General features: G+C 50.0%; 1 protein-coding gene across 1 annotated transcript in view; it reads left to right on the forward strand.

Moving 5' to 3' along the window:
* The window catches only part of NELL1 (neural EGFL like 1), a 759,185-nt gene that overhangs the window by 46,260 nt on the left and 702,465 nt on the right, over positions 1–10,460 (forward strand). The gene's annotated exons all lie outside the window — the stretch shown is intronic.

The raw sequence follows: 10,460 nt of genomic DNA on the forward strand, positions 1-10,460 counted from the left end.
TGATGTTCACCGGAAGTGACGTCATCACATTGGGTGGGTGGGTGGGTGACACTCTAATTTTTGTGCAAACACCTTGGTTTTGAAATAAAAAACCCCCATAGAGTTTTGTCCAAAAACTAGAGTGTCACCCCTGACTTCAGCAATGTGATGTCGTCACTTCTGGGTGATGTCATTGCATTGTGCACACAAAGCTCGTGTGGTAGGAGATCTTGGGAAGGGCCCAGGATTCCCCTGCTCAGCAGGAGGCAGGATCTGGCGACACTATCCACAGAGCATCATTCTGCAGAACTCCTCTGGCTGATTGGGTTCCAGCCTACTGGAAGAAGGTGGATTGCTCTGCAGCCCACTGCAGTCATTTTGCTAAACACTTTGCAGGAATAATTTGCAGAGAAAATTTTTCACAGACACTTGACTTGAACTTGGAGAGCCAGTTTGGTGTAGTGGTTAGGAGCACAGACTCTAATTTGGGCGAACCAGGTTTGATTTCCCACTCCTTCCCATGCAGCTGCTGGAGTGACATTGGGTCAGTCATAAGTTCTTTCAGAGGTGCTATCCCATGAGCAATTCTCTAAGTGCTCTCTCAGCTCCATGTACCTCACAGGTAGTGTTCACTCTAAGCTGAGTTAGTTTGAGCTAGCTCAGTTTTTTAGCCTCTGGCTCACACATTTTTGTCTTAGCTCAGGAAGGATGGCTCCAGAGCAGACTAACTGATGCAGTAGCCAAATTGCTCACTCACAACTTTAATGACAGTAGCCCACAAAGTAGAAATTTTGCTCACAACGCTCCACAGCTTAGAGGGTCCACTACTCACAGGGTGTCTGTTGTGGGGAGAGGAAGGGAAAGGAATTGTAAGCCACTCTGGGACTCCTTTGGGTAGTGAAGGGTGGGGTATAAATCTCATCTCCTCCTCCTCTCCACTCTACATCAGCGGTGACAGGATGAGATGGTCCCAGGTCTTGTTTATGTGACTTAGTTATCATTCTTTTGGAGCTGCGGTGGCTCAAGTGGTTAAGACGCTGAACTGCAGGCTGTGGAAGGTCAGTAGTTCAGCGGTTCAAGACCCGGGTGCCGCAAGACAGGGTGAGCTCCTGTCTCTAGTTCCAGCTCCTGCCAACCTAGCAGTTCGAAAGCAAGAAATTGCAAGTAGATAAATAGGTACCACTTCGGTGGGAAGGTAACAGCGTTCCGTGCGCCTTGGTGTTTAGTCATGCCGGCCACATGACCACGGAAACGTCTTCGGACAGCGCTGGCTCTTCGGCTTTGAAACGGAGATGAGCACCACAACCCTAGAGTCGGATTCGACTGGCTTTCGAGCAAGGGAACCTTTACCTTTACCTTTTTTATCATTCTTTCATCTTGCCTTCGGGTAGTGAAGGTTCCCAGGTCACAACAGGCGGGGTATAAATACAATCTCTTCTCTTCTTCTTCTGTCTCACTGATAACATAGCCAATGGATAGGTTCTCTTTAAAAACCCCTCTTAGGAATAGGTTATTGAGAGATTGCATTTTTCATTGTATTCAACTTGTATTCTACTATGAACGAAAATGTTGATCAAGCTTTGGTTTTGGTGGAGTCTAGATCAGTGTTCCCTCTAAGCTGAGTTAGTGTGAGCTAGCTCACCATTTTTTAGCCTCTGGCTCACACATTTTTGTCTTAGCTCAGGAAGGAGGGCTCCAGAGCAAACTAAGTTTGCAGCAGCCAAATTGCTTGCTCACAACTTTAATGCCAGTAGCTCACAAAGTAGAATTTTTGCTCACAAAACTCCACAGCTTAGAGGGAACATTGGTCTAGATATGTGTAGATCATTTATTAATTAGAATTCTGTCTTTATGAATGTTATAAAGCCAGCAACATGATCTGTGTTTAATATGTGTATATGTGTTTCCTCTGGTGTTGAATATCAGTGATGAACTTTCAAATGTTTGTAACAACCTGCAAATATGGGCACTCCAATGGGCCTGTCTGCTTTCTAGTTCATTCATCACTGTCACTGTTTTGAAATGCATTGGTTCAAGAGCAGAAATGGTAAACATTATTTCTTGTGTTTTTTGCTAAGGGGAAAATATGCAAAAAGGAGGGGAGGACACATGAGGTGGTCCTATTTAGAAGAAAGCCTGTGTTTAGAAATAAAGGCCTTCATGAAGCAAAGAAGCAGTTAGTACACAGATCACGTCCACTGTTAAAGATGAACGTACAGCAATAGAGGCGATCAAACTTGTCATATTTTATTCATGCGTTTGTGGAATGCTTTAGTGAAATAAGAAACATAATTTCCAAATTTGTAATTATGATGTCTTAAAAGTAAAGCTTCTTACAATTTTATTATGTTTTTAAAAAGTTTTTTCAAAAACAGGATTCTGGCAGTGTATATAGATTTAAAAAATTGCACAAATTCATGTTTTGAGATGTGTGTGTGTGATAGAAAGGGGAGACAGATTGAGACACATACAATTCTTTCTGGGATAATACATTTCCATTTGTACAAGCACACATTTGAAGTATTTCAGGATGTAGTGTGTCTGAATATTTATTTAGTACTTTATGATTCTATTCCTCCTCCTTATTCTTCATTCCTCACAATAATCCTGTAATGTAGGTGAGGCAGACTGTGACTTCTGCAAGGCCTAGGGTTGCCAAGTCCCCCCGGGGTGGGTGGGGGTTTACCCGCTTGATGGGTCCCTTACCCACCGACCCGGATCGGGCTGCTGGGGGAAACCCCACCCCCAAAGTGCCGGGATCGCGGAGACGTACCCGGCGTGATGATGTCACCCAGAAGGGACATAATCACGCCGGGCACATTGCGGGGGGACGCTCTATCATTCAAGGGAAAACTCTATGGTTTCCCATTGAATGATAGTGGCCCCACCCTCAACGTGCCCGATGCGATGACGTCACTCCTGGGTGATGTCATCGCAGCGTGTGCGTGGAGAAACTCCCAGAGAGGGCCAGGACTCCCCTTGCTGCAGCCATAGGTAAGACTTGGCAACCCTAGCAAGGCCACTCAGCAAGTCTCGTGGCAGAAAAGAGTTTTGAACTTTAGCCCTCGGTGCAGCCTACAGGCTCTAGGGAGGCCTGGTGGCTCCAGGGAAGCCTGTATTGCAGTAGTTATCAAGGACTACATTTCCCAGGTTACATCTGGACCCTGTGATTGGTTAACAGGGGATTTTGGAAGGAAAACTACACCAGCGGGGGAGCAGAGGGTGGTGCCTGGGAAGAAGGAATAAAAGGCCTTGCCCAAAGTGGGGAGGGTGTTCACTCCCAGGGAGCAGTGCTGGTGAGGCTGCTGCAGAAAGAGGGATCCCTCATCCAAAAGGGGTGAGTCAGTCTGAGATCAGGTGCCTAGAGAAGGCAAGGATAGTAGAGTCCGACACATTATTATGGTGCTGGTTTACCTACCTTTACTGTGCTCATTTTTTCTACATGTTTCCTACTCTCCTTAATAAAACTAGTTTGTTGCACTGCCTGGGTCCTCACACCTCATTTGGTGACGTATAAAGGGAAACCTACAGGAAAAGTACTGTATAAAGGGGCAGGGTCGGTGCTCTTGGCCCTCCCGAGGAGACCCATACCAGAGTGGTGGCAGCCATTAGAGAACCTTTCTAGCCACTGCCCATGACAGACCCCTAAACTGGCTTTGAACAGTGTTCAGAGAAAAGAATATACAGGATTATAGAATAAATTTATTTAAATACAAAACATCAGAAGGTAGACAAAATCATTAATGTGATAGGGTCTTCACAATGTTTTGCCAAAGTACAAAATAGTTAATAAATCAGTCTCTAATTTCATTTGTGTGTCCTCAGTACTGTTGTTCCTAGTAAAAGGTATTTTCCCAAGTTTAATGTAACCATTTTAAAAAACAAAAACTTGTTTATATATTCTGTCATCAATCCCCAGCAGCCAAAGAGAATTTACACCTGGTCTGTGAATCAGAACATAAGTATTGATTTAGGTCCTAATTGATTTCTGTTGCCTTTTTGTAAATTTTGCTGCTTACAACATTCCAGATGCCTGAGGTCCTCTGACTGGATCTACAGCTCAGATGCTGCAGAGGATTATCAAGGATCACTGCTTCCTCCTGTACTAGGGTTGCCAATTCTCAGTTGAAAAATTCCTGGGGATTTTGGGGTAGAGCCTGGAAAGGGTGGAGTTTGGGAGAAGGAAGTGACCTTAGTGGGGCATAATGCCATAAACTCTACCCTTCAAAGCAGCCATTTTCTCAAGGAGAAACTGATTCCTCTAGACTAGAGATGAGTTGCAATTCTGGGAGATCTCCAGGCCCCACTTGGAGGTTGGAAACTCTATCCTGTACCATCCAGCCGCTATTTGATTTATTTTTCTTCAGCCCTGTTCTCTATACCCTTGCCAAGGGAGGTAGAAAGTGACAGGGCTTTTTCAGTGGTACATCTGATCTTTGGAATGCCGTCTCCCTTGAGGCTTGCCTGGTGTCTGCCTTGGTGTTATATATTGAGCCTAAGCCATCCCTGAATGTGGACCTTGAACTGGATGAGCTTGCTCCCCAAGAACAATAGCTGACCAGGATCCTGGAATTGACCAATAGATAAGCAGTGTAATGTAAATAGCCTATCCTTGGGAGTGGGTATGTGTGGGGTGGGGTGTTTGCATGCTTTATAAGCAGGGCTCAAACCCTGCTGGGTGTCCTTGTTGTGTTCCTGAAATCACTAAATAAACTAGAGCTGATCACTGCAATGTGTCCAGAACCCAGTATTTAACACTGGTGACGAAGGTGGGATCCTGTTGAGCCAGCCCAGTGCCCACGAGCACCGCACTGCGCACTGAGCTCCAGTGCCAGATGCATTGCATCGCTCCCGGGACCATGGCTGCCGCTCCAGGATATTTCAACGCATTCGACACCACCACGTAAGACTGGGAGTCCTACATCTCCCACTTTGAGTTTTTCCTGGAGTCTTCCGAGATCGAGGAGGCGGAAAAGAAGCGCGCCACCTTCTTCCGAGTCTGCGGGCACTCAACCTTTGAGATCACTTGCTCACTGATTGCTCCCGCGGAACTCAAGAACACCGAATATAAGACAATTTTGGACCAGCTGAAGGAGCACTTCTCACCGAAGCCATCAATCATAACTGCTCGCCACGCGTTCCACACCAGGAGCCAGGCCACGAATGAATAGATCATGGCCTACGTTACAGTGCTCCGAGGGATTGCAAGACACTGAAACTTCCATGACCTCAAGGACGCACTCCGAGACTGACTGGTATGCGGCCTGCAGGATGAGCAAATTCAAAGAAAGCTCCTCGCTAAGGGAGACCCCAAATTCAAGGAGGCCATGGAATTAGCCCTTGCCGTGGAAGCCGCCGACCAGTTCACAGCAGACGTCCGGCAAGCAAAAAGGCCACCATAATCGAGGAGACGTACATCCATGACCCACCACGTGGACACATCTGAGGAGGAGGAAGATGAGGTCCTGAAACTACAGTGACCTATCCGCCGCAGCACTCACCCCTCTGCTCCACCATGCACCAGTGACACCGCCACACCGACGCCATGCACCAGCTACGGGGAGCCCTCAGAACTGAGATCCTGCCGTTTCCGGGATGCCACGTGCAGGAGCTGTGGAAAGGTCAGCCACATTGCCCAAGCCTGCCATTCCAAGGGAAACCGGAGGCGACTGACAGCAAACCCAGCACCCACACACTGCCGAATTGCACACCAGCTCCGTCCGGCAGCAGCAGGTACTGAACTTGCCCTGGGACACCCCTGACAAAATCACAGTGACTGTCCTTATCAAGGGAAACCCCTGTAAGATGGAGCTCGACACCAGGTCCTTCATCTCCATAATTTCAGAGGACACCTTTAGGAGACTCTGTCCAAGGGGTGGCCCTCACCTTAGGCCTGTTGGTTTCACCTTGAGGTACCTCCAACAGAACGAAGTGGCTGTGAAGGGGGTGGTCAAGTTCCGAGTACAGTACCGGAATTTTGATGGACTTTTGGACTTGCTGGTGGTGGGGGGCAGGAGCATGAGTCTCCTAGGATTAGCTTGGTTTGTGCCCTTGAGGTTGCGAGTGACTGGGGTGCACCATGTGGCCACGAAGGACTTTCAGCCTGTGTGCGACGAGTTCCTGGCTATCTTTGATTGGATGCTCGGTTGCTACACTAAACTCCCTGTCTCACTCCAGCTCAACCCAGAGGTGCGGTCCATATGGCTAAAGGCCAGGCGCGTTCTGTTTGCACTGAAGCCTAGAATTGATGAGGAGCTGGATGAGGAGGAGGGGTTTTGGAGCCAGTTCCACATGCCCTCTGGGAAACCCTGATTGTTACACCTGTTAAGCCCAACGGGGACATCCGCATCTGCGTGGGCTACAAATGCACCATAAACAAGGCGTTGCAGGACCACTCCTACATGGTTCTGGTAGTCAGCCGTGTCTTGTTCTCTCTAGTGGGTGCCAAGGTCTTCGGAAAGTTGGACTTGGCTCAGGCCTACCAGCAGCTACCGGTGGATGATGTGACCACAGTGGCCCAAACTATAGTGACTGACAGGGGCGCATTCCAGGTACGGTGACTGCAGTTTGGGGTCAGCATAGTCCCTTGAGTTTTCCAAAACCGAATGGACTCTCTCCTCAAAGGAATTCCTGGGGTCCAGCCCTTCTTTGACGGCGTTTTGATTGCCGTACCCACGGCTGAGGACTTCACCAGTAGACTGTGCACCAGTCAGCCGGCCTTAAGGTGAAGCGGGAAAAGTGCCTCCTGGGGGTTCCATGGGTCGAATTCCCGAGGTCCTTGGTTGACACGGAGGGCATCCATCCGGCCCCAGACAAGGTGCATGCCATCATCAATGCTCCTGCACCAACCTCCAAGCCAGAACTCCAGGCCTTCTGGGGCTCCTGAAGTTTTATCACTCCTTCCTGCCCCACAAAGCTGCACTTGTGGAACCTCTTCACTGCCTCCTCAACAAAAAGGCCCCATGGGTCTGGGGCTAGAAGAAGAAGACGAAGAGATTGGATTTATACCTCATCCTTCACTACCCAAAGGAGTCTCAGAGTGGCTTACAAACTCCTTTCCCTTGCCTTCCTACAACAGATACCCTGTGAGGTTGGTGGAGCTGAGAGAGCTCTGACAGAAACTGCTCTTTTTCAAGATCAGCTGTGCCAGAACTACGGCTTGTCCAAGGTCACATCAGCAGGTGCAAGTGGAGGAGTGGGGAATCAAACCTGGTTCTCCCAGATTAGAGTCTGCACACTTAACCACTACACCAAACTGGCTCTCAAGCAAGCTGCTGCATTCCGGGCTGTCAAAGAGCTGCTCACTTCCAATGCCGTCCTGGCCCACTTCGATGAGACACAGCCCATCGTCCTTCCCTGTAGGAGCCGTCCTTGGACACCAGCTACTGGACTGCCAGAAGGTCCCCATGGCTTATTACTCATGCACCCTGTCTTCAGCTGAGCGCAACTACACACAAATCGACAAGGAAGACCTGGCTATCATTGCAGGGGTGAAGAAATTCCATGACTACCTCTATGGACTGCCATTCACCATCGTTACGGACCACAAGCCCCTACTTGGTCTGCTGGCTCTGGATCGCCAGACCCCCGGATGCTCTCGGCTTGGGTGCTGCGCTGGTGTGATTTTAACATACTGGTGTGATTTTAACCATCCAAGTACAGAAGACACACAGATTTTCCTCCATTTCCTGACAAAGGGAACTTTGACTCTCAAAAGCTTATACCCTGGAAATTTTGTTGGTCATTAAGGGGCTACTGGACTAGAATGTTGCTCTTTTATTGCAGATTAACATAGCTACCCACCTAGACTTTCCCCATATTTCTCTCCATCCCCCCTGAGCCTTTTGACATCAAGAAAGGTCCAGTCCTGAGGCTGCAAGATCTTTGTGGAGGAATAGCTGGAGTGAGGAGGGACAAGAAGATGATCCCTTTCCTCACTGCAACTTCACCTGTGGAATAGAGAGGAGGTATTCACAATTCCACACTTGTCTTTCTAGCTCCCTAACTTGTGCAGGTCCTGTGACACCAGGAATTATCTTTCTGGGGATTCAAAGGGGATTCAAGAATGAAGAGAAAGGGGGTAAGGTCCATCTTCCATGCCACACAATTTCATCACCATAAAACCCATCACCACAGCTGAGCTGGCAGATAGCATTTACAATATAGGCAGTTTGTGTGTTTCTCACAAGGTTCGGCTTCTCTTGGTATCTTTCCTATAGGTTATCGGCATATCTGGGCCATTACATCTTTGCAGAGCTGGCCTGTCCACTACTCATGCCAAGGCACCAATCTGCCCCAGAGGTGGAAGAACATCAGGGGTATCCTGTAGCATCCCTGTCAAGGGAAGGGTATTCTGCAGGACTGCAGAATCAGCTGCAGTAGGCAGCATACTTAAGGCATCTCCCCTCACTGTTCCTGGGGCAAGATCAGAAGGTGTGGAGCTTCAATGGCAAGTGCTGGCACACCAATGCACCTGTGTTGCTGGGTCCAGGACTGGCACTGGCACACCAATGCGCCTATGTTGCTGGGTCCAGGACTGGCAGTTAGGGCGCTGCAGTAAGCTGTAGCCCTGGCCCACAGGCAGTGCCCCCTCTAAGCTGTGGAGTCCTGTGAGCAAAAATTCTACTTTGTGAGCTACTGGCATTAAAGTTGTGAGCGAGTGATTTGGCTCCTGCATAAATTAGTTTGCTCTGGAGCCATCCTTCCTGAGCTAAGATGAAAATGTTGAGCTGGAGGCCAAGCAACTATGAGCTAGCTCACACTAACTCAGCTTAGAGGGATCACTGCCCACAGGATGCAGCTTTTCTGCAGTGGGGTGGGCAAAATAATATCCTAAAATCCCTGGACTATCCCTGGATCACTGTGTGGAGGAATTTTCTATAATCCAGCCAAAGGTTTTTTCAAATCCTGTTAGAAGCTTCTGAGCCCATTTCTATATGAGTGCTCAGCCTGCAGTGAATAGGTTTTATGTAGATTGTCCTTGAACTAAATTGCTGAGCTATGCTGTATAGGTGCTTTGAAGACTGCAAACGTGTCAAAGTACAAACTGTGGATCTTTTGTAGGTAGTTCTACTGATGACCTCTGATTATAGAGTGACTGCAAAATAGGTGTAGTACAAGTGAAGATGACCTGTGATACTCAAGGGGGGGGGATACTTCCCCGCATCGTTGCTAATTCCCCACACCTGATTTTCTTCTTATGGCTCATGGGGTGGGGCCTGGGAGACTCGTGTGTGTGGGAAATCCCATAATCCTTCCCCGTCTCCAAGCCTGGTATGGCTTCAGGCTGCACCACCTACTCTTGGGCCAGCATTCTCCACTGCAATGGCCCAACCTACAGTGGTTGCTGGAATCCTCCACCGCCTGCCCTGCAATAGCTGGAGCATCTTCTTCCGCTACTGCTGGGCATGAAGCAGCAGCTGGCATCCTCCACTACTACGGCCAGTGCTGCAGTGGGTGCCGGTGTCGTCTTCTGATGCTGCCCAGCTGAAGTGGCTGTCGGAGTCCTCTTCCACTGTCGCTGGGCCTGGAGCAGCTGCTAGCATCCTAAGCTGCCATGGTTGGGCTGAAGCAGCTGCTGGCATCCTCCGCTACCACAGGCCTGGAGTAGCGGCTGGCATCCACTGTTGGGTCAGTCTGGAACAGCTCTGTTCTGCTCTAGTAAGAGCACAGATGCAAATGTATTTGGGGGGATTTAACTCCCCCATATACTTAATATTTGATTTCAGATTTTTCTGCAAACCTGAGCAGTCCCCAAGTTTGAAGAAAAATCTGTTTAGCCTTGGTGTGGTCCTGATCTGTGGATTTAAGTATAGATGCATACCAGGGCTCTCGTCGGGGGGGAGCGCTCAGGTACGGCGCTCCGGTAAAGAACCTCTAGGGGGCGGGGCAGTCACGTGGTGAAGCCCCGCCCCCTTCTTCAGCCCGCCCTCTGCTTCGATCCTCATTCCGTTGGAGAACGAGGACGAAGCAGGAGGGTAAGTAGCCGGGCCTTGCCTTCCCCGGCCTTGCCTTCCTCCCCCCCCTCGATCCCTCTCCCGGCCACATGCAGTGGCGGGAAAGAGAGTCCAGGGCCCTTTTTTACCCTTCCCAGGGTAAAATCTCCCCCACCCCCCGTTTCTCCCCCACCCCGTCGATCCCTCTCCCGGCCGCGTGCAGCGGCCGGGAGGGAAGCCCTGGGCCCTTCTTTTCTTCCCAGCGGGGCGCGAAGGCGCTCCGCTGGGGAGAAATCTCACCCCCCCACCCCGTCGATCCCTCTCCCGGCCGCGTGCAGCGGCCGGGAGGGAAGCCCTGGGCCCTTCTTTTCTTCCCAGCGGGGCGCGAAGGCGCTCCGCTGGGGAGAAATCTCCCCCCCCCCCCCCATCGATCCCTCTCCCGGCCGCGTGCAGCGGCCGGGAGGGAAGCCCTGGGCCCTTCTTTTCTTCCCAGCGGGGCGCGAAGGCGCTCCGCTGGGGAGAAATCTCCCCCCCCCCCCCCATCGA

This window comes from Gekko japonicus, unplaced genomic scaffold (assembly GCF_001447785.1).
Source record: "Gekko japonicus isolate JY-2015 unplaced genomic scaffold, Gekko_japonicus_V1.1 scaffold397, whole genome shotgun sequence".
Lineage (NCBI taxonomy): Eukaryota > Metazoa > Chordata > Lepidosauria > Squamata > Gekkonidae > Gekko > Gekko japonicus.